The sequence below is a fragment of the Phyllostomus discolor genome, chromosome 9, assembly GCF_004126475.2.
Source record: "Phyllostomus discolor isolate MPI-MPIP mPhyDis1 chromosome 9, mPhyDis1.pri.v3, whole genome shotgun sequence".
In the NCBI taxonomy this organism is placed as follows: Eukaryota; Metazoa; Chordata; class Mammalia; order Chiroptera; family Phyllostomidae; genus Phyllostomus; species Phyllostomus discolor.
The window spans coordinates 6,091,107-6,116,686 of record NC_040911.2 but is presented as its reverse complement, the minus strand read 5'-3'; the positions used below and the strand labels follow the sequence as shown (position 1 = coordinate 6,116,686).

Here is a 25,580-nt window from a genome sequence, read left to right as displayed (position 1 = left end):
CCCGCGACCTTGCTCTTCTTCAATATCGTGTTGGCTAGTCTGGGTCTTTTGCTTCTCCACGTGAACTTGAGATAGTTCATTGATGTTAAATCATTAATCAAATCAGCATTTCTCAACTTATTTAAAATTCCAGCTTCATGCCAGAGTTATACTGCATATATGGATCTATTTTCGGATTCTTTGCCTGTTTCTGTAACTCAGTAGCAGATTGTTTTAATTCTGCCCTTGCAAGTCACCCTTTATTGTTAGTTTTCCTAATGCAAGTCACACTTGTCTATGCTTTTTTAAGATACCTTTTAAATATATTCGTACAATTGTTTTGTAACTGGTCATATATTTCTATGTGAAAAATATTAAAATGTGTATAGAGAGAGGTTTGGGGAAATGAGGTACCATTCTAAGAAAAGTGTCAGTCATTTCACAAGTGTCTTGACAACCGGCATGTCCGGTTCTGCTCTGTGTTCTATGACCATGGTTTTCACATGCGTCACTGCACATAAAGGCTGGAAGGTGCTGACTAACTCACGCTCCAGTGACAGGTGCCACATTTAGCAAATAAAAATAGAGAAGGATGCCCAGCTAATTTTAAATGTCAGGTAAACATTATTTTTGGTATTAAGTGTGTCCTAAATATCAAACAGAAATTCACATTTAACTGGCATTCCATATTTTATCTGGCAGTCCTCGCTCCCACCCAAGGTCAAGTGCCATTCAGTTTAAGGAACCATCCTCACCTGCAAGTTTATAAATGTATCTTTCCTAAATGTTAGTGTGTGTTCAAAAATTATTTAACTTTAACAATTGTAATTCCCATCTTTTATTTAAGTATTTGAAGGTCAAAAATACATTTCTTTTTAAAAATGAAGTTGGCAAGTGCTCAATATCTTTGATTGCGACAATAAAAAGTTGAATAGCTGATGTGTCACAAGATTCCTATTTAAAGTCGATAATATCCAAACCCAGGGAACCAATGACCCAGGAGACACCACTTTGCTCTACTGCCTTGGAAGAAAAAGCAACGGTGCTCCGATGCTGCTAAAAACCTGTTCTGGAGAGCCAGGGTGTAGCTACCAAAGAGGAATTCGGAAAGGGACCAGAGCAAAATTTCCCCACATGCGCTTTGAGCTAGTACGCCAAATAGTTCATCGGGGGTCAATCCACCCCAGCAACGCCACCTGCAGCCAGAGCACGCTTCACAAATTCAAAACATGCAACAATGGATTTTATTTTTAAAAAAACTTTACTTTTAAAAAGGTGAAAAGTAGGGAATGAAGGAAAAGGGATGTCTTGAGAAGATACTAGATTTTAGAAGTTTTACCATTTCGGGAAGCAAATTTAGTCTTGACCATGTAAACTGTATTTTATTGTGTTATACTGAGGACATAGATGTAAATGAATGATGTATGTTGTGCTTCCTTCTTGTTTAATATCTTTTTATGTTATAATCTTTCATACAGTACCTTTTCAACATTTTTAAAAAATGTTATTTATTTTATTTTTACAGAGGGGAAGGGAGGGAGAAAGAGAGGGAAACATCAATGTGTGGTTGCCTCTCCAGCGCCCCCTCCTGGGGACCTGGCCTGCAACCCAGGCATGTGACCTGGCTGGGACTCATATTGGTGACCCTTCGGTTCACCGGCTGGCATTCAATCCACTTAGCCACACTAGACAGACCCCTTTTCAACATGTTTTCTATATCCTGTTCTATCCCCTGCCCCAAAATCAACATATTTTTGTTCTTTTCTGTTTCAAAGGCTTACTGTGTTCCTTTTAAACTAAATCTTAAAATTGTCTAAAATTCTTCTTTAACACTAACAGTTTTTCAAAAAATATTGACAGCAAAGGGAGAATATAGTTGCTCCATAAACTAGCTGAGGGAAAGTGAAATTAAAATAAATAACCCTTATTTGAGCAAGAGGGAGTTTTGCAGCTGCCAAGGGCAGCAGACTAATTTAAATCATTTTTCATAAACTTTTCACACACAAAAAGAACAGGAACAAATTGGATTGTGTCATTGTGACTCAGCACTATCTTTTGACTTTATACTCTGTTGTAATTTTCAATTCCTCAACTTGCCACTCACCACTGCTCAGCTCCACTGGATCTATGGGAAATAAGGAACCTGGCAGTAATCATTAGATTGTGGTCGTTTGGACCTAATCTGGTCTAGTCTACAGTGGACAGACAGGAGCCACAGAGTGGATACACACCGGGCATGCCTATGTTAATTAAGAGTTCGATGTGCACCAGATATATGCAGACTGTATGTTCTATATTAAAAGTAGATATAGGTATTCTTAATTACTATCACTTACCTACTCCCTTGCTTTGAAAACATAGTAACATTTTGCCTGTACAACTTCATAACCAGGAGAGTGGACTTGTCCTAGGCCTCCTAACATATCCATTTGGGGATAGAATTAGAGTCTCATAAAATAATTAAGTAGCATACTTGCTGTTTAGTTAAAATTCAATATAATATACCATTGTTGTTAGAAATATTTTTTACTTAATTGTTGGAAATAGCAATAATATCAGACATCCTTCTCAATTTAATGTACTTAAGCATTTTGGAGATGTGTTCATATTGATTATGATATAACCATCTAGTTCCTCCTTATTTTAAAAGGTTTATTAAACAACTCTTTCTAGTCCTATGAACACAGTAGGATACTGTGGCACGGTGATTTAATACAAGAAATAAACAGTGTGCGGCCTTCATCTACTTTACCTATGCAGAGCTCCTAAACCCTTGGAATTCCCAAAGGAATGAGAGCAGCCATTGTATCTTTTGTTATGTTAATTAGGAGGCTTTCAGACTGCATCTAAAGATAAGGACTTGTTGCCAGGGGAACCAACCTTGTGACCAGAGGGCCAGAAACTTTTGTCCCACCCTCAGCACCTACCGGGAGTGTCATCCAGAGCCCTGCATTTTGGACGTGTGAGGAGCCCCACCTCCAGCACTTGGGAACCAGTTCCAGATGCAGGGCTGTCCGACCCACGGCCCGTGGGCCACAAGAGGCCCGGGATTACTATGAATGCGGCCCAACGCAAAATTGTAAATCCACCTAAGACGTTTTTTAGCTCGTCAATGTTCATTAGCGTTTGTGTATTTAATGTGCGGCCCAAGATGACTCTTCTTCTTCTAGTGTGGCCCAGAGACGCCAACTGGCTGGACGCCCCTGCAAGTGATACCAGGGGTCTCTTTAAGCCCAGGAACTTTTAAATACGCTTTATAGCATCTCTCCACACTTCATTGTTTTGAACATATTTATATTGTAACATAGATGCCAAATTGGCTAGAGAGACTAATGTTGGGGAAAAGATGCACACATTAATTAATAAGTCAATAGATAATCTGTATCTTTAAAATCCTATAAAGTTGCCTTGAATCTGCAGTATTATTTAAATAATTTTAATCCCAAACTCTTTTTACTCTTCCGCTTTTTTGCCTTCTGAGAACTTAGATCTCAAATGCAGGGGAGGAAAAAAAAAAAACGTGTGCCTACAGACCCCTGAAACGCAGCCGAGACTAGGCGTCTGAAAAGACGCCCCGACACAAAGAGCCGCCGCCGCTGTGGGCGCAGGAGGGGAAGGGTGGAGAGGGCGTCACACACACGTTCATCGAAGCTTCATTAGGGGGAAGTAATTGTCAGACAGGATGAAGCGAACCACTGAATACTGGTATTTTAAAAAAGGAATGAACTTTACCATACTAAAGAATAATGTGATAATTCCCACGAAAGACACATTTAACAGGGTAGCCTTAGAATAAGGGGTAGGTGCACACTGTGGCTGACGGGATTTACACTGGTGCTGGAAGTGTCCTATGCAAAGCAGAACTTTACTTTGGGTTCCCAGGAACCAGTTCCGAGTCCATGCTGTAGTCAGCTGAAGTCGCTGTAACAAAATCCTACACACTGTGTGTCTTAAACATCAAGGTTTTTTTTTTTTTTTTTTCTCATGGTTCTGGAGGCTGGGAATTCCAAGAAAAAGGCACTGGCCTATGGGGTTGCTGGTGAAGACCTTTCTGGCTCGCAGAAGGTCATCTCCTTGCAACGTTCTCACGTGGAGGAAAGAGAGAAAGAACACCAGTAGCTCTCTGGTCTCGTAAGGGCACTACCCCCACCCTGAGGCCATGACCTCACATAACCTCCCCCCCAAAGCCTCATCTCCAAATACCATCATATTGGGGGTTAAGACTTTAACATATGAATTTGGGGGCAAAACATTATGTCCAAAACAGCACATTACTCTTCTCTGTTTTGTCCCTTCTGGTGATTTTCAATCACTATCTACATCTCAATGACTAAAACTCACGCCTCCAACCACACAGCCCTTCTATGCTCCAGACCGGCATACCTGGCTTCTCTGTAATAATTTTTCTTGATTGTGTCAGCACAGACTTCTGAAACCATGGCTGAGCTGTAACTCTTCATTCCTGCTTGCCTCTTCTCTCTAAATGAGGCCTCTATTTACCAAGCTGCTTAAACTAGTGTACAGGCTAAAAGTATAAATCTTCCCGAATTCTTTATCCTACCCACTCTTTATAGCACTGTGTTCTGCTCGCTTTCGCTACGATATTTTTCTGAAATCAATTTATTTCTTTTCTTGGACATTTCCACTGCACGGGCTTAAGGTATCATCATTATAGCAGTATTTTTCAAACTGGTTTTCCTCCTTACACTCCTATAAAACGCAAATTGATTTTCAGCACAGCGGCCACATGTATCTTTTGAAAATGAAAATATAATCGAGCCAAAATCCTACTTAAAAACTTCGTAGAGGATTTCCATGGCCTTCAGCTAACCTTCAGACTCTGGAACGGCATCATAAAGCTGTGCATTATCGGGCTCCTGCCTGCTCATCCCTAGCTGGCTATTCTGGGCATTCCAGCAAACTCAGGATTCACATTTGCTTCCCTAGTTCCTGTAATTTTCCGGGCATTCCTCAGCTCTGAGCTTTTACATGTGTCATTCTACCTGGGGGGCATGCTGGACCTATTCTCCATTCCGTTTAAACCTAAATTCATCCTTCACGTCACAGCCTGAAGGTCACTTACTCTATAAGATTACTCAAAAGGTGACATTGATTTGCAGTCCAAGTCCAATCTTAACAGGTGATGCTTTTCAAGGTCGTCGACATTCTTCTTCTAGAATGTACCATAATAACTGCTTGACCTTAATGTGCTTCCATATCTGCTTGTTTACTCTTTAAAAAGTTATAAGCTTCCTAAAATTAGATAGCTTTTTAGTTTCACTAACCAGTATGGCCCCAAAACCTAGAAAAAATGTCCAGTACAGAGAAGCTATTAAATATTCTTTACTGAATGTTGAATTTGTCAAAATTTTAAAAAATGACTACAATCACCTAAAATCATTACCGAAGAGAATAGATTATGCAGCCTTCAAAAATAAGTATATTGAGGTCTAAAAAGTTTTAACCTACTGGCCAGAGAGCCTGTTGAAATTTGAGAAAGCAAACCAAATAAAACAATGCCTTGATTTCATTGCTATAAGCACTCTGACCATAATAGGAAGGAGACAACCATCCAAGTACTTTTTTAAAGATTTTATTTATTTATTTTTAGAGAGGTAAGGGAGGGAGAAAGAGAGAGAGAGAGAAACATCAATGTGCGGTTGCTGGGGGTGTGGCCTGCAACCTAGGTATGTGCCTTGACTGGGAATCGAACCTGCGATGCCTGGTTCACAGACTGACCATCCAAGTATTTTGACCTCAGAATCGGTGTTTCCTCTGCTACTGAAGACATGGATAGAGACACATGGAAGCTGTGTTTGTGGGGGTAGAGGCAGGCAGAAAAAGACTGAGGGGAATTTAGCATTAGACAGAGATTTCAAAAAAAGACTCACCATAGTGTTAATTACCTGAAACAACTGAAGTGTTTATTAATCAGTAATTAAACTTCTCGGGCAAATTAGAGCACTCTCTATAAATCAACTGTCCAGACATACAAGGGCCCTGCCAGTCTGTGTCTGCGAGCACGGCCGTGTGACGGAACGCGCAGCCACAGTGGGCACACGTGCTCCACTGCCGCCCAGACCTCCTCCGCAGGCCGGGTTCTGCCGCGACTGACATGCGCATAATTCCGCCAGAAGCCAGGGGCACTTTCGCATGATTAAAGATGGCAGAATCAGGGCCATACATACATTTCCATGCAGATGTGCTCGAGAAAATAGCATACAATACATTATGTAAGCATATTTAGAATGAATAAACACACTCAGCTAAATTTTCAAACATCTGTTCAAGCCCACGGCAGCCCCCCAGATTTGCATACCTCACTCATTTTTAGACAGGGCTAATGTTGCCCTCCACTTATTAGATCATAGTAGCCTTTTAGCTCCAAAATGCATGACTTTCATGGTACAGATGATGCTAATTATCATTTATAACACCCAACAGCTCTCTCCCTTAGTTTTCCTTCTGTGCTTCTGAGAAGAGGAGACACAGCAGGGTTTATGATTGGCAGAGAACTTGTACGCATATTCCAAGTCTGTTCACATGTTGTCAAGAAAAAAAAAACAAAAACAACTGAGACTTGAGTTATTTGCATGACTTTGCTTCCAGCCATATACAAATGCAGAAACTCGAACCACACGACGCATATCATCCCCACTAATGGCAGAAGCCTGCCCTTGCTTGTAGTGCGCATGGCCTCGAGTTCGAGCAGCTGCGCCTTAGCGGGGGCTGGTTTTGTTTCTCTTTCTGTGCAGCATGCCCTTCCAGGGTCTCCATGAGTTCCTGCCAGCAGTCATGTAAATGTCTAACATATGACCTAAGTAAAACAATAATGGCTTACTCGGGAGGCACAGTTTCAGAAGTGAGAACTCCAGCATCCTCCCAAACAGAGTCTTGAGCCTGAGCCCCTCCCATTAACAAATTCCAGGGCAGAAACAGCAAAAATTAGTATGTTTTCTTGGTTAAGACCTATTTAAAAAGCTACTACATGCATAAGTTATTGGGACTGGTTAAAAAACAAATGGAGGGTACCAGAATATGTCACCTCAAAATATGCCGCTTTGGTATTAAAAATGTTCAGCAAATGCCAGAAAAGCTCACTCTATCTTCTCTCTTTTCTGCCTACAGTCAGGATTCAAATTCTTCTTTTATCGAAGATGGGCTCTTATCAGCCCATTTGCAAAACAAACAAACAAAACTTATTATCACCTGTGCATTTATTTTCTCATAGTTGATCACCTGTGGAAGCTTAAAACTACTATCTTTTGTTTAGTCATTCATCGAGAATTCTGTTGGTCTGTTTTTTTTTGTTGTTGTTGTTGCAGATACTACATAAGTCAGAGTTCTTGGCCACTGCTTTGAGCTGCTCTGCCGAAGCACCCAGATGTGAGCACAACCAGCCTGGACCTGCCATACCAGTGCATCAGCCTACTGAGTACCAGCAGATGACCTCAGCTGATGCCACTGTGAGCAAAAAATAAAAAATGAGACCTCCCCGAACATCTGAGCCAACAAAACACAACTAAACAAAACCAAAAAGAAAATATGAAATATAATAAAATGTTTGTTAAGATACTAAATATTGGGGTAATTCGTTATGCAAAATTTGATTATCAGAACATAGGACCACAAAGACCTTAATTTGAATTTTATGAAGATGCACATTCGAGAGATGCACAAGATAGTGTTTGAAAATTATTTCCGGTGCAGCTTATGTTGGTACTAGTTTTTAACAGTTTACATGTTTTTGAAATTCTAAATCATTTAGTGGTACTATTGTGATATGCAGAATATTTATATTACAGGCTATTTTTAAAAAGATTTTACTTATTTATTTTTAGAAAGGGAAGGGAGGGAGAAAGAGAGAGAGAGAGAAACATCAATGTGCGGTTGCTGGGGGCCATGGCCTACAACCCAGGCATGTACCCCGACTGGGAATCGAACCTGTGACACTTTGATTCACAGCCTGTGCTCAATCCACTAAGCTACACCAGCCAGGCTACAGGCTGTTTTTAAAGAATGGGAAAAATGCAAGAACAATATTGTCAGTTGATGTCTAAGTACATCAACGATAAAAAATCTGCAATATACTGCACTGGCTCACCTACTTCTGTCGACATTAATAACCATTTGCAGAACTCTTGAGATAAATTAAAGCAACTAATGGGGGTACTTTATATTGTGCTTTTATATTTATTCTTTATAATTTATTATTAATATTATTAAAATAATAGATCTAATTTTTGAAGAGCATTTTTTTCTTTTCAATGGTTACTTAATTTATAACACTAATATCACATGTCAGGGAACTCTCCCTACCTGAACATATAAAAAATAGGCAAAACATACTCCTTCTCTTCATAAGCTCAAAGTTATAGTCTAGTAATACTCAATACATAATAATCTAAAACTGCATTAATAACTATAACCTATATTTGAATATATAATGTGAAGTGTAATGAATAAAGCACACAAAGTTACAATAAGCACTGCTTTTCATTATACGAGTTTTAATACAAAAGTAACTCCTAAAAAATCATGTCTTTAATAAATCTTGCAGAAAGATGGAATTCGTGGACTGTGAAAGTAGAGGAGATGTGAGGAATACCTGAAGGACAAGTTTAGGAAGTGTTCTCCCTCAAATTTGTACTCTCCCATGCCACATCAAGCTGTCTCTGAACTGGACAAAAATATAATGATTATCCAAATATCATTGATATGAACCCACACATGGTCTTTATAAAATACTGATAGTTTCTGATCACTAATTAGGCAGCTGTTTTCTGTCTGGATTTAAACAATGAAAGAAGAAAGAAAGCTCTTCTATAAAGAACAATTTAAAATTAGGTATTTCTAATTATTTTATGGAAAACATTATTTCCTTGCAGATAATAATCACCAACTTAACTTGTATTTTACTAGTCCACAAATTGTTCATAGTATTGTATTCATTTATCCATTAAGTGTGCATCTTATAATTATGAACATTAACATGATAACATTTAAAATGAATTCTATAGATTTTATAATAATTTATTTATATTATATATATATTTCTGTGATTGATTTTGACTCCTGCCTTAAGATTATGTTAATATTTATACATGGAACAATTTTGGCATCAAAAATCCAAATCTCTTAGCTATCCTGGAATATTTCGATAATAAACAGAATGCTCTAAATCATCAGGTATCAATAAAAATGAATCAATATATTTAGTAAACAAAAAAAGATGCATTTTGTTTTAAACAAGAAGTTTGGCCATATTAATTTTTCATGCTTCTGGAATTACTCTTTGGAGGATAGAGCATGTCTTTCTCTAACCCTATAATCATTTCTGCCAAATGACTCATCATCTTTTCACACATTTTTAAGCCAGAGTAGAGGAAGGATGTGTGGTAAGGTAATCAAAAAACGAAAGCTAACTATGGAAGAATGAGTTTCATGACTTTCTTCCCCAAAAATGTGCATTTTCTTGCGCTCCTGACTCTCTTTGAAGGAAAATCCCAACTCATGACCACAAAATGCATTTTATCTGTGGGGTCAAGACAACTCACACTTCCCGAACACTCTGTACTTCACAGTTGGCATTCCACTGTGCTTAACCTTTACAACTCTGCAGCAAAAGTTTAACTATAAGCTCTGGCTGGTGTAGCTCAGTGGATTGAGCTCGGGCTGCGAACCAGGCATCACAGGTTCGATTCCCATTCAGGCACATACCTGGGTGGCAGGCCACAGCCCCCAGCAACTGCACATTGATGCTTCTCTCTCTCTCTTTCTCCCTCCCTTCCCTCTCTACAAATAAATAAATAAATAAAATCTTTTTTAAAAAGTTTAATTATAACTCTTACAGAGTCATTACACAATTTGAAAGAAAGTATGGGAACACCTGTCTGGTGTGACTCAGTGGGTTGAGGCATGGCCTGTGACCCAAAAGGGTCACAGATTCAATTCCCAGTCAGGGCACATGCATTAGTTGTGGGCCGGGTCCCACACATTGCTGTTTCTCTCCTTCTCTTTCTCCCTCCCTTCCTCCTGTCTAAATATAAATAAAAAAATTTTAAAGAATGGGAACAAAAAATCAATATCTCTCCATCATTGTATCTACTATTTTTATATCAGTTCCTCCAAAACTCTGTAACATCTTTAGTCCCAGCACATGATATTCCTACATCTGGTGTTTAAATCAACAATGACACAATAGCTTAAAACCTGTTCAACAACTGAACAGACTTTTTCAAAATAATCCAATTCAAATCCATTTTAGAGCTAAGTTCATTTTTATTTTTTTTATTTTTTGTATGCAAAGCTAGAATTCCCATAGTTTGTTCAATCCAAAGAATGCATCTGTGTATTTTTAGAATTGCATTGTTTGGGAGGTAAAGAAGTCCCTTTGTACTGACAAGGGCCCGAGGTCTCCATGGCACCAGGATGCTTTTGTTGATAACACGCTGTGTCCTTCTTCGTGCAGACAGAAGTTCCTGGTGTGATAAGGCTGGGACTCTTGGATCCCAGCTTCCTGTCTGTGGTCTCATTGCCAGGTTATACCAAATTTAGCACGATCCCTTGAGTTACATCAATACCAATGCTGGTTTCAAACTTGAGTATGTATAACTGGTTGCTTAGGAGGGGACGGAAAAGTGGATGAGGCTGAGCATAACCTCCAGAAGGATTGGCTGTCCCTATGCTTGGCACGACAAAAGCCATGGTCTCCAGTGAAGCCCAGAGCTACCACGTCTGGGCCAAGCACCAAAAGGGCTACTTCTACCCTGACTGGAGGGGACACGCCACCGATGCCCCCACGTCTCAGGAGGAGCGCTGGTGTTTGAGATGCGTTCCTGTTCCTCTTCCATTTCACCTCCCGAAAATGTTTCACCTCTATTCGTCCTTCTGTGCCGAGGGGTCGTGAACACCGGAAATAAAGTAAATAACATAAAAGACCTCTGCTTTTTTTTTTTTGGTTGTTGTTGGGTAAATCAGAGTATGAGAAAGCACTGTAACCAGATCATAGTCAGCTGACAACTAAGTGACAGTCCGCAGCATCATTAATACACACAGTATGACAAAGCTTTGTCCATACCCTTAAATTATCTATCTATCTATCTATCTATCTATCTATCTATCCATCCATCCATCCATCCATCCATGCAGGTGGATAAAAGCTGCCTTTATTTGAAGAACTTTGAGAGAACTAAATGGAACAGACTAAAGATTTTGAAAGGTTATATCATTTAAAAATATTCTTGATGAAGGAAGCCAATGCAGTCAAAGCTAACGTGCACCTTCCCGTTAGCACTCAAACCAAGATTCGGGGCAAACGTCACTGTCTTTCATTGTGATGCCATTTTTGGAAGATTATGTTGGGTAGGAAAAACACTCATCAAAATAGCTTATGATCACTGCTTTGGAAGAGATGGCCTGGTGGTTTCACTGAAAGAAATGCTTAAAATTTGTTACTAGAATCGTACTGTCAAAAGTAACATGAGCAGATTCTGATCATCGATACATTAATCGTAAATAGACCTAGAAAATATTTGTCTCTTGCTTCTCTCTCAATTTTTTGCAAAGTTTTTTTGGGTGCAGATTTTACCTGTCTCCTTTACTGATGTATCCCAAAGAAAAGGCGTCCGTCTCGGTGGTGACGGAGGTGCTGCAGGTGGGGGAGGCAGGGGGAAGACGTGCCCAGCAAGGGACTGAAGACACAATCTATTCCCGTCTTTCGTTCCGCTGGTAAATAAACTCAGGTCCACGGGAAACAAATTCCTTTTTGAATTCCAACAGCTGGGCTCCTGAGTGTCTCCAATGCTTTTATTATAACAACAGAGAGACGAAAAGAAACAAGAAATAAAATAGAAAAACTGTACATAAAACAAAACAAAACAAAACTGTGCCTCTATTTTGATTTTTCTCTATGGAAATTAATCCAGTGGTCCTGAGTGTAGTCTCTCCCCTAGCTCTGAAACCCTAAAGTAGTTAATTTACCCTTCAACTATATAAGTACACATTATTTCAATGATTCTGGCATTGCTAATCTTTTCCTCATTAGTCCATGCAACAGTCAGTCATAGGGTACATGCTATGTGCAGGCACTGCACTGGGAAAATTATTCCTGACTTAGAAAAAGGGATAGAATTTATTTTGAAAAATATATTTGGATCTATTGATAATGGCAAAATGATAAGCAGACAAAGATGTATACAACCTACGCTACGAGAGCGGTGGGTTTCAGTAAAGTCAGTAAGTGTGTGAGTGTCTCCTCTCTTGCAGGCACCGGGCCTCCCCCTGGAGATTACACGGATTATTACACCAGACGCACCACGTGACAGGTAGCATGGACACAGGCATGCTAGCCAAACACACTGGGGCAATCGCGATGAACGCATTCACAGCAGGAGGAAAGGAGCCACCTCCAGAGGCAACACGGACTGAACCTCAGAAAGAAGAGTGCCAGAGTTGGAACTTTCAAGGAGAGTAGAATTTTGCTTGTGGGGAAAAAAAAATATGGCAAAGGAGCTTTCCAGGTGGAGGAGTGACGAGCAGAGATGCAAAGATGTACGATGATGGCAGAGCGTGATCAGGAGCCCCCGGGGCAGGGCTGCAAACTGCAAAACCAAAGGTGGCTGCGTGTAAGGTGGGGGCAGAGACTGGGAGGTCAGAACACGCCAGGTATAGAGCTTAGGTAAGTTTAGACCCCACGCTGAAAGGAGGTGGACGCTGCAGCCTTTTTAGTGCGGGGAAAGTGTTTATTTAGAAGGAACGCGGAGGATGGACAGACGTGAGGTTGCGTCTGAGGAAACAGCAGGGACTCAATCTGTAAGAAGAGCATGCTTAGAGACACAGCCTTAGGAATGTGTTGGATCCTGGAACGTATCTGGGACTCATGGTTAATCGGATATAGTATTTAAGAGAATCTTAACCACAAAAAAAGATAAAATCTTTCAAGAGAAGCACTGAGTAAATCTTTACTTTTAATACTGTATATAATTATATGAAATGTAATAATATGAAATAATAATTATGAAAATGTTTATCATGCTAGTCTCCGTCATTTAAGTATTAACAAGAAATGGATTAGGAATTATTCCAGATGTTTTGGCTGACTGTTCAAATAACAGAATATAGATTGGATTCTTAGGTATTTTCAAGGATACTTCCTTATTTTTCATTCTCTGAGAAAATCTGTCTAAAGTGAGCCAGAAAAGACAGAGCATATTTCAGTATCACGATATGGCTCTTCCGGTAGAAAACTACTAAATTTATCCTGGTTTGATTGATCTTATCTGCTCAAGGAGACAGGAAATCCTTCAGAGTAAAAAGAATTCGAGTGTGTTTCTGATTATAGACTGCTCCGATTAATCCAGTTGTCAGCCACCCAGAACCATTATACTAATCAAGATGTTGCGTCGCCTAGTAGATGCACAGAACATGTATCTTTGTTTGTTGGCTGCATTAGGATTAGAGAGCCATAGTGGCTGTATCATACGTCAGCTGTAGTGAATCCTTCTCATCTTATCCTTGTAGAATACCAGGATAATCATGACAAGGTAAACTCTTTCCCCAAGTGGTCAAGAGACAACTTGCATATATATTCTTAATATTTTAACTACAGAGCCTTGATGATTGCATGCGTCTGGAAAATTTCCATCATATTCATACAGGGATTCGTCAGCATGGGCAGGTAAGTGGGAAGCAGAATCCCAGAGACATGTGGCTGTAGGATTAGCAGAGAACAATCCCAAAGAGAGTTGTGGGTAGGAGCAGGAACTCCAGCCTGTGTACGAACTAGCATTGCCAGTTATTATTGTGGGGCCTTGAGTTGATCATTTTTCTCGAAGACCTTCAGCATCTTATTTCAGAACCGAGGTTTACGACGGATGAGGGAAAAACAGGTCATGTGGACAACCAAAGAAAGGGAAACTGGGCCTTGTTGAACTCCGGGCTCTCACTCTAGGGAAGGCTAAGGACGAGGTGTGGACAGGGCTCTACCAGTTCCACAAAAGTGAACAAATGCGCCCTCTTCTGACTAAAAACTGTAGTTTCACGTAGATCCCCTTGCTCTCTGAGTCTACAGAACGTACAGGAGCACCAACTGTTTTCTCTCCTTGCGTTGCACAGTCCAGGGCAGCCTTCTGCTATGCGAGTTCCTTCTTAGCGTGACCTGCACCAACCCGAGCCCACAGTAGGGGCCCCCACCCCCTCACGGCTCCTTTAAGGGAAGCGTCCCTTGTCCGGCTGCAGGTTTATTCAATACACCTGCGATAACCTCACAAGGTGTGTGATTGTTGAAGATGAACAATGATAGAAGAATGTTAATGTTACTTAAAAAAACAAACAAACTAGAGATTGAAGTGCATTCTGGTCCAGAAAAGAGATAATCAAAGACCCAAAAAGGAAAGAAAAAATGCACTGTTTTTAGGTTTAGCCTGTATGAGTTACCTTATGAACTCTGTATAGTAAACAAAGCCAGATTTCTTATGTTTCCCCTATTATCATCCATTACTAACTGGAGCCCACACCTATTGTCAGGAAACAGCCAAGTGTCTCTGACCTGAAATCTTCTGGACAGACCTCGCACATCACAGACGGGAACCAAAGCATTGGGAGGCCCTGGAGCAGGCCTACACGGGTGTGAGCTGGCCAGGCGTTTGGAACTTAGGTCGGACCAGCTCCAATAGTTTGGGGACAGAGAGACGTACAGAAGAAAGTTCTGACTATCAGTTCCATCTGGAAAATTACAAAATGCGTCCCAAGGTTTTGAGTACGTCTATTTCATCCTCAGTCGATTACTATACATCCTTAAAGCAATTCTTGGCCTGCTGCTAAATCCTAGTAGAGATGCAGCATTTAATCATGGAACAGAATATGACTATGCAATCAATTATCAATAATGTATTGGATATTATTCGATCCACTGAGCCACTCATTTGGGCATGCACAGCACCGACATTTTATTACAAAATAGAAATGTTGTATAAACACACAGGGCATCCATATGGTGCCACAAACTGCATATGCAGATGGATGGTGCTTCTTACTACTCAACGTATCTGTTTCATCCACCCCTATCACCTTCTTCTGAATACTTAGGACAAGATAACAGAAAAGGAAAAATCATTCTTCATGGAGAGGTTTACAATGCACGTTGGCAAGGGCTGAATTAGACAGCACTGCATTCCGCTTTAATAAGGAGTAGCCTTGTGAACCGGGGATGTGCTCAGAGTCTCCCAGTGACTAGAATTTTGACCGGTATATCACTTGATGTGCAAGTGCCAGCCAAGTCACAGATCAATAGCAGACGGATAGTGAATACTAACTAATGATTGGCAGCGCGTCGGGAACCGAGCAGGCCGGTGATTGGAACAACCCGGGAGTGAGAGAATAGTCGTGTTTCACACAAGTACCACCTGGAGGGTCCCATCAGCAGTGGACGCTGACGGTAATCAGGGAAGCAGTGAGCGCCTCTGTGACTGAAGCCGGCGGACTGGCCAGGTACGCCTCGCACGTACGCAGTGCGTCCGCTTGCAGAAGGAGAAGAGCAGCAGGGGTAGAGACTAGTCGTGGCTAGGAATGGACTAAATGGCCTTCTGGCCAGCACTGCCCCATCCACGCCCACTACCAACCGCTGAACTGTTGGTGTTTCACCGTCTGCCAAGTGTCTGAGCGGGTCGTCGCGGTAGCAGTGGGACGGATGGCCTTTAATGCTACATCCGCACCAGCATCAGCGGTTCATCGCAAGGCCGATTTAGGTGGTCTGCATCCACAAACTCCCACGTCCTCTGGGTTTGTGGTTATATTCAGGATGTAAGGATGCCCAGCTAGGTGTGTGAGAAAAGGGTAAATAACACGGATTGTGGATTTGTATTTTTTTTTCTTTTGCAGAGATTTTTTCAAGTTGGCTGTTGTCACTTGACTAATGTCACTGTTCCTCTTAAGGCGGCCATCTGGTTCTACTGGATTTTCTTTCCAGAACAAATGCTCCCATCACCTTCTGATGAGGCCGCCGGCAGCCATAGGTTTCTGCATTTCATTTCCCGTGTTCTTCCCTTATTCCTGCCACAGCTTTGTAGCTCAATGAAAGATAATCTGCGCATGCCGTCATGCCACTGGTATGCAATTTTAAATGTGAATGATATATTTATTGCCACTAGGTTGTTCGTTTTTAAGGTTCTTTGGAAAAATAGGAAAATAAAGCAAGTGACTAAGGAGCAAAACGAGCACTAGTTACATTTCCATCTGTCGGAACAACGATGTATCCCCTTCGCTGGTCTCCACTTTGGATCGCTGTCCTAACAAGCCTCCCTGCTAATATAAAACCCGCGTTCACAGACAAGCAGGCTATGGAGCGGAGCACGTGTTGGGAGGCAGTTCTAAGCCGGCCCTCGCCTCTCTTCATGCCTTTTAACTCCTGTTCTGGACGGTCTCTCTCAGAGAATGTGCAAAGCAAACCGCCATCAAAGATAGGAATATCGCCCCCCGCCATGGAGCCAGAGAGCAGATTTGTTTTTTGTCTGGGATATAAAAGACACTAGCTCACTCTAAAGGAATGTTTTGGCCAGTCTAGTACAATCCCTTTAAAAGTTCAAGGTTCCCTAAACTCAAGAGTTGTTTAGCTGTGATGAAGCCCCCTCTACACAACACCCAACTGGGGTTGTTCCACGTTGCCCTTGGATTTGAAGGGCAAGGGAACACAGCTCTTGGCAATGTCCGTTGGAAAACATTGAGTGGTTACATAACGGACGGTCTCAAATGCAATCATAAAAACTGCATTTATTTCAGGGGACAGTGAGGCACTTTTCAGAGTCTGTGCCTTTTAGAGACACGTGAAAGTGGCATGACTCTCGAGATGTTTGGATTAAAGTAGGGTGAGAAAATGCAGGTAATGAGTGCTAATGTGTTAGATGGAGGCAGGGCTATTTCAGACCCGATAGGATTAGAGTCTCCGAGAATGGACATGAGATGGTGTTTGCCCTGCATGATTCATTATAAGTAATAAAGGGGAGGGAGTGATTCCAAGTTAATTTCAAAGATTTAAAGCCTAGTGAAGGGAAAGTAATCGATTGGTGCCAGTTATTGAACGGAAGAGGACACATTTATATGGGACAATAATATGTGTGTTTTTTGGAGTGCCATTCAGTCCCACACCTGAATAGAGATATCGAGATACCCTGTATCTCAGGATCTGATTTATTCCTGATCCATTAGGAATACATTAGGACTCATCTCTCCCTGTGTGACTGTTGGGAGTTATTCTGAGCCAGATATTTTAGAAAGTTTAAAACGAGGAAAAATAAGCTATTTACCGAGATAGTAGCGTAGGAATCTCACAGCTGAAAACTAAAAGCAAGATATCTGTGTAACCTTGACATGACAGTGGATCAAGAACAGAAAAGGAGGATGTGCCCCACTTGTCATTTGCTGCTGAGAAATGAAGTCACATGGGACAATGAACAACGTTCTAGGGGAAAAAAAAAAACACAACACAACTCTTGCTTTCCTCTTATCCTCGGAGCCTTACGCACTGCCTGGCATCTATTAGCACACCGGAGTTTGCTGCTGAGCGCGTGCATGCCCCTCGGGTTCCCTGTATCCATACAGGCATGTTGGTGATGTCACTATCAAGATATCAGTGACAGGTCTGACATTGTGATGTCCATGTTACTCCTGGCAGAATTTCTGATATCACGCCGTGACGGTGACTATTTCCCTTTGAGGAATAATAATTATGTGTGTTCCTTTGAGGTAATCCCCCCAAGAATCACTCTAGTCAAGACGTACATGCGTTACTGTACTCGGGGCCGACTGCTCTATGGCACTTAGAATGCGCCGTTCGGAAAGGACTTCCAGGGAGGGGGAAATCCTGTGTCTCGCTGCTGCGTTACCAGGGAGTGTTCCACCTGCCATTTCATAAATTCCGAGTCAGCAGTTCCCTTTGCCGGTCTCCTTGGGCTCGTCAATGCAGGATGAAATCTAATCAATCCACAATCATGCTAATCAATGTGCTGTGCTACTTTCACTGCAGCAAAGAATAATGTTGTTATAAACTCGGTTACATTTTAGAATAATGCAAACATTGAAAGTGCTCTTCTTTGTGATATGGAAATGAAGCACTTTATGGCCCGAGGCTTTACCATCAAAATTCCATTTTGATCCATCAATTTTTATCAACAAATTAAAAGAACTTGTAACGCAAGAATGGGAAACGATGAATTTAAAGTTACAGCTTATTATTTATGAGGAATGTTACAAAACAGATTACTTGTAACGGCAATATATAAAAAAACATGGGAATTGTGAAATCAAAAACCCAAATTGTTTCTGTACCACACTGAGATAAATAATGTGAAAGGCTGTTCTGCTCTAATTGGCAGAACATTTTTATAAGGAAACCACCGAGTTTTCTTCTGATACAAGAAAACCAAGCAGCCGTGCTCCATTGACTTCAGAAGTTTCACTGCTAGTGCTCCCACGCCCTCCGGGAGCCTGGCCTCCACATTTCCCCTGTCTTTCAAGGTCAATCCTTTCAATCTTGACATTACACACTGGAACATGCTGTACTCTCTACACTTTTCCATGCATTCCCTTGGTCTCCATTGAAATATAAGATTGAGGTCAATAGATTTTTATCACTCAAGTACTTTCCACAATGCAGACATATACTCCGTGTCAGAACAAGTTTCACTTTACCATGTATATTGTCACATGTATATCTATTTCTACACACGTCTTGTTCTATGTGTGTATTTTCTACCCTCACTTGCCTCTTCTAAAGGGGCAGTTTTCTCTTTCATAGTGACTCACTGATTCTTTAAATAACTTTATACCGGGTAGTTGTTTATATGAAAAATAACACAATGCTTAATAAATATCGCAAAAATAAACTCTGTGTTTTGCATACTCACAGCTGTCCATCTACTTTGCCCGACCCTGTACATTATTTCTGTCTTTCTATATCTTTTACATGAACCGACCTGTTTATTTGTCTAATTCACGATTTCTACCAGGAAGCGCCAACTGTGGAAGCAGTTTCGTGTAGAAAAATAAGGAAAGCCCTGAGTCTCCAGTGTTTAAACAAGGGGTGAGTTTGTGGCTCCATGAATGTCCTCCTCCTACTCTTTCCTGCATTTGCGAGGACGCAGCTTCAGGGAGATACTTCCCATGCACAGCTCCATTAGACACACAGAATAATCACACAATTGGAACAGGTATTTGGTCTCTTTTGTAAGCTCTTTGCACTCATTTGGATTTTACTTCATCAGAGAAATGAATAGAAAACATATCAAAGTTAGTTCACAGCATTTCAGTTATGGAATAAAAAAGCTCCCAATAAATTTTAATTTGGTGACCCATAAGATATTTATGACATTTCAAATCTTACATAATAAAGAACATGGAAAAAAACAAAATTTTATTCATGACCATGATATCAAGGTATCCACATTAGCAATGACATAATATTCTTGTTACTACACTTAGTGCTCGCTTAGTAGAGAGAGATTATATATAGCAAAGGATTCCCTTTATTTTTATCCGCCTATTTTTTACCAGCCAAATTGGCTTCAAATGGATTTAGAAAAGCTGACAATGGAAGCAAGTGATAATTTGGGACAAATTATACTTTTTTTGAACAGTGTCTACCTTGCAGTGATCAATCAAAACTGGGAGCTGTGAGTTTCCTTGAGAAATGTGGACAGAGACAGTTCCTCTGAAAAGGTAGCATTTAGGCTGAGCCTTTAATGATGCGAAGGAGTCAGCTTAGGGAAGAATGAGGCAAGAGCTTCCTATGGAAAACAGCGCAGGTTGCATGACTGCTCTGAGTCAAGGATTAATTTGCAGAATTCCCCAAACAAGGAGAAGGCTAATGTAATGGAGAGAGCAAATTACAGAGTGCAACGCATGGTCTGAGAGGGACATGGGGACCAACCAGTCCGTGCAAAGCCCTGTAGGTCACTTTAGGACTATGGGATTTTATTCTCCATAGAATGGAAAACCTACACTGATTGGATCGGTCAATTATTTTAATTGACCGATCCAATATATGTGCTACAAAAATCAATCTGGCTGATAAGTAGAAAATGGATTGCAGCAGCAAGAGCCGTGCAGGAAAACTAGGTCAGAGGCACAGGCCCCTGGTCCAACTAATAAGGGATGGCAAATTGAATTAGATTTTTGGTAGGAACAATAAAAAATCACAAGGAATTCAGCAATAGTTAAGTAGGTGCCGGCCTGGTGATGCCATTGGTATTGCTGGGAAGGGGAGATTAAGAAAGACCCAAGGTCTTCAGAATTCACGATGGGAGATGCAACCGTGTGCACCTGTTGCTTTGAGTCAGTTCTGGCCATTCTATGCATTTTCTTTAGCCCTGAACTGCCTTGGGTGCCGTTCGGATGCTGCATCTCAAGTTCTTCTGAACTTTTGCTCTTACTGGCTGTGATGGTTAATTCCTTGTGTCCACTGGACTTGTCCTTTGCCCCGATGGTTTGTGTCAAGGTATTGGGGTGCTCAGATACTCAGTCAAACATTACTTCTGGGTGTGTTTGTGAGGTTGTTTGCAGGTGAGACGAACATTTGAGTTGGTGGGCTGAATACAGAAGATTGCCCTCCCCAGTGGGGGCAGGCCTCACGCACTCAGCTGAGGGCTGCATAGAACAAAATGGGTGCATGAGAGAGAATTTACCCTGTCTGCCTGTGTAAAAAACCTTATTTGATTTTTAATGGTTCTGATATACTAACAGAAGGTGATTGTGAATGATGTAAAGCTTTACCAAGTATTCATCTTTTGCCTTCCCACTCAAACTCCTGCTGGAATTTATACCACCTCCTAAACTAGTAACCAGGTGTTGGACTCGGACTAAAACCACTGACACTCCCGAGCCTCTGGCTTTCCAAATGCAGATCTGGGGACGTCTCCGCCTCCATACCTGTGTGAGTCAGTCCCTCACAACCAGTATATGTGTATGCATGGTACCGGCTCCTTTTCTATAGAGAACCTAAACTGATCCACTTATGGGATGGCATCCTGTTTTGTTCTAGAATTTCCTCTAGGAGAGCACCAGGACTCTTTTTATTAGTGTTTAGTAGAACTACAGAACCGAAACTCCTGGCTATATTCTAATGCATAGACCTTTACTTATCCAGCTAAATAGTTTAATTCAACTAGTTGGTAAAGTAAGCAACTGATGGTCATGATGGCCAAGAAATTGCAACTCAGGGGACGCTTCTTGCTCACAAATCATCCCTTTCTTAAATTAGTGTTTTTAATTGAATCATAAGATGCATAGAAAAACATGCACAAATTATCATGCATGTCTCCATAAGTCACCACGAACATCACTCATGTAACCACAGCCCTGGCAGGGACATAAAACCCCATTATCTCTTTTTTGCTCCTAGTCAATTAGTACTCCTTCTCTCTTTCTTCATAGTATCCATTAACCTGATTCTTAATACTATACAATTTCTGCCTAATTTTGAATTTTACATAAATAAGGTGTTTTGTATATTTTGTTTAATATGATCTTTGTGAAGCCTGTGTTCTTTTCCTTAATGATTTCCCTACTATTTTTTAAACAGGTTTATTGTACTGTCATTGACATAGAATAAACTACAAATATTTGAAATGTAGTATGAGCTTTGGCATGTGCAGACACCCATGAAATCATCAGTCCAATTAAGGTAATGAATGAGTACACAATCCCCCCAAAGTTTCTTGATACCCCATTGCAATTCTTCCTGCTTGCCTCTTCCCCTGAACATAACCCCCCAACCTCAGGAAATCAGTGATCAGATCTTTCTATTTAAATTTTGACTATTAATAGATGTTTGTTTTCTTTCCTTAATGACTTTATCAGTTATAAAGTATCTCACATATTATTCTGGACATAACCTTCTGACACTGGTCAGATGAGGACTGATGGAAAACAAACCTGAGGTGCAGAAAAGTAATGGTGTTTGTTTGGGGTCAGTTACATGTTAAATAGCAGCTGGCGAGCACAGCCTAAGTCAGGTCTTCTGATCCCAAGTTCTTTGCTTTGATTACGTACCAAAGTTCTTCCAGTGAACAATAACATGTCGTTGTCAACATTTTAGATATTCCGTATTGTGAAGCACTTATTTACGAGGTTACCAGTATTTGCATACTTTAAAATGTTAATATTCTTAAAGCAAAATTGTCCTACTCCCAATGGTATTCACACTTCCTAATGACTACCGATGACATTTAAGAAGAAATAATTAGTCAGATTCATAGCCTATCCTTCACTGCATTATTGAAAAATCACCTAGGCATCCATGACTGATTTTTCTCACAAGGGCTAAATTATAGATTATGTAAAACTTGACTGATTACTTTTAAGGGAAAGAAATGAAGGGGAAATAGGGTAAGACACTATACACTTATTCGTATCCTAACTATAATGACATAGTTAGCTTTGACACCTTCTGTCTGTCATCAAAATGATTATTGTCCATAAATATTTGTTATGCACTTGAACCTATAGCCCAGTGTGACAGATTCCAATAAAATATTCAGTGTGATGCTTTGAGATCTGCTGAGGAACATGAAATAGTTCCCAAACTGCACATTACGTGTAGTTTTCAATTACACAATGCACAAAATGTCCTTGACATTCAGGAGTACACCATCATATTTTAGTCTACCTCACTCCAGGGTGTATTTGAAAATACCCTCTATTTGCCTTTAATAATAATGACTTGTCATATGGAATCCAGATCAGCTAATCTAACATAATATGTACTTGATGGTTTTTATTAACTCTCAAATGAAACCCGATGGTTGTCAGAAACATTCTCCCGTCTGCCGTGCAATTGTTCTCAGCATGTTTCATTTCTGACCATTAACGTGAAAGGTTAATAAATGCAACTACTTGATGTTTTTAATATTCAATGTGCATGGCAAGTGAGTCATTTTGCAAACTTATGATTTCAAGGATGCTGGGCCATTAATGTTACTATTTTGCAGGCTTGTAAAATTGTGCCATGCAATACGCATGCCATAATTTGGATGCTAAAAGATCTGTGAAGAATTCTTGCTACATTACACTTTACTTACCTTTATTGAAATTCAGACTTTTCTATGGAATGTAAAGTAACTCTCTTTCTCTATCTCACTGCCTCTGTATCTCTCTCTCTCCTTAATTTATTTTTACTTGTTCTAACTCCTTATTAATAACTGGTTATGTTTAATTCAATTTCACTTAATTTCTGGTCTTACAGGATCTCCAATTAAAGTAAGGCCAACCCCAGATTTTATCTAAGATCTATTTAATGGTCAATGTACATTTTCATATAGACTAGTGGTTAAATATCTTTCACTGAGTCCTGCATTTGTAAACTATGTTTGCAACGTGAAAAGCCTCTGAACTAGATTTCAGGCAGAATTCACTGTTACCCAGAATCATTAAAGAGATGGAAGGTTATAAAAATAATGGATTATGAGTGGAAATTCAAACACTTGGGCTTTATCTTCAAAATGGATCCTTTAATTCAATTTTCTTTTCCTCAGTCTACATAGTTGTCAGGTACTTTTCTTCTCTTAAAAGGGAAATCAATTTCCTATAGTGCATTTTATATTAAAAAATACATTACAATAAAAAACATTAACAAAAGATACATTAACTGAGTCAATGTTATTAGAATAGAATAAAAGAAGTAAGCAAAATATTCAATGCTTGCTAAAATATTCATGGAAATGTATTAGAATGTTGTAACCAATCATATGGTAAATATATATGATCAAACTAAAGGAAGAAAAAAATTTACAAGTGTAAAGCATTCTCCTTTCTTTCCATGTGTCTATAATCAGTTTCCAAAGGAATCTGCTTACAAATGTTAAGGATGCAGAATATAATTAATTAGATGGATATCACTCCTAAAGTAGTCTTGACATAAACAAGGTAAGTACTTCTCTGGAAGCAGTAACCTGTCCAGGTTATTCATCAAGTTCATGAAAACATAAGTAACCACACATGGACACACACATATACTCACATATATAGTTCACAATATGACTGTGTATACAGATACACCTTTTCTATGGCAATTTACAAGTATGGAAGAGTTTGAGAGTACTGTGACTCTATTACCTAAAGCATAGTGACTGCTATTATCAATAAGGCTTAGAAGATTTTACCCTCATTGCCACTATTACTAGAAAGTAAAAATCAATGAGGTTACAGATGTCTTCCAGGAGAAGGAAGATAAACTTTACAGTGTAGTGCAAGTTTGGGTCCCCAAAACAATTGTACTATTGTAGTTAATTTGAGGTTGGTTGGATCTGAGACTGTGATAAAAATTTGAGTTCACAAGAAATCCATTGGAAACTCGTAAAATTTCACTGCAGCTTTGTACAGAGGCATTTGATCATGAAAAAAAGCAAAGTTAGAGGGAAAGTTTTTTGGGAAACTGAGAAGACCTCAGACAGCACTCGGCATACACATGGCTCTATGATGTTTGCTGAAATTAGATGGTTTCTTTCCAGTATTTCATACAGAAGAATAACAGGAGAGGTTTACATTTTGAAATGCCAGGATTTACATGAATTAATGTGAAAGCAAATAGAAATAGAAGAATGATGGAGGAAACTCACAAACAATATCTGGATGCAAATCAATATACACTCATCTCAGGGCATTCCTGGTTATCAAGTTTCTCTATAGCGTGTAGACAACAAATAGCAATAGCTAAAGGCCTATGACACGAAAATCAAGTGGGCATGTATCCTTGCAAATTTCAGCTCATTCATGTCCCTAATGCAACAAGAAGTTTCCCTGGTTTTCAAGTACAGATCATTTCTCTTCTCAACCTTTATAAATGTTATGCATGCCTTTTTAAAGTCATATAAAATGTATGTTAAATATTGGTTGGGAAATTATAAACTTTCATTACCTAGGGAAAAATGTATACAATAAATTGAATATTTTTTTAAAAGTCTATGAGTCACCTGTGTAATTTAAGAGAAATTAGTGAAAAATTCATACCAGCATCATTGTTTGCTTTCATAGAGGTGATCAAGAAATTCAAGTGTCAATAGTTCTAGTATTGATTTCAATGATTCTCTAAAAATTGAAATATCTACATAAAATATTTTAGCATTTTTCTACTCTGACTAAAAATTTCAGCTCCAAGTACATTTGATTGTTTGTTTGTTTTTTACAGTGATGTAAAGTATTGGCTTTGCCAAAGCATTTGTTTAGTTTTTTTCCCATATGATCAATGGCTCTAGTAGTACTTAGTTGTTTTTAACTATATTCAAAACAATTTTGTTAGATTGTATTGTGGCAGCTGTCATAGCAGTGTGCATTTAAAAAAAAAACATCAAACTGGTGAATTTTTGTGCAGCCATTTTAATATTGAAGGTGGAAGAAGATATGCAACATTTTTGGCATATTATTGTTTATTATTCTAAGAAAGGTAAAAATGTAACTGAAAGGCAAAAAAAAAAAAGATTTGTGAATTATACGGAGAAGGTGCTATGACTGATCAAATATGTCAGAAGTGGTTTGGGAAGTTTCTTGGTATTAGTGACATTTTTGCCAAATAACTCTTTGCCGTGGGGCTGTCTTATGCACCGGAAGGTGTTTAG

General features: G+C 39.7%; 1 long non-coding RNA gene across 1 annotated transcript; it reads right to left on the bottom strand.

Annotated features, from left to right (window-relative positions):
• Positions 1 to 10,279: 10,279 nt before the first annotated feature.
• LOC118496881 lies at positions 10,280 to 12,651 on the bottom strand. The gene is made up of 2 exons (XR_004899443.1): positions 12,296 to 12,651; positions 10,280 to 11,784 (listed from the first exon to the last, which is right to left on the bottom strand). It is a non-coding gene; the product is annotated as an uncharacterized LOC118496881 (long non-coding RNA).
• Between the last annotated feature and the right edge of the window lie 12,929 nt (positions 12,652 to 25,580).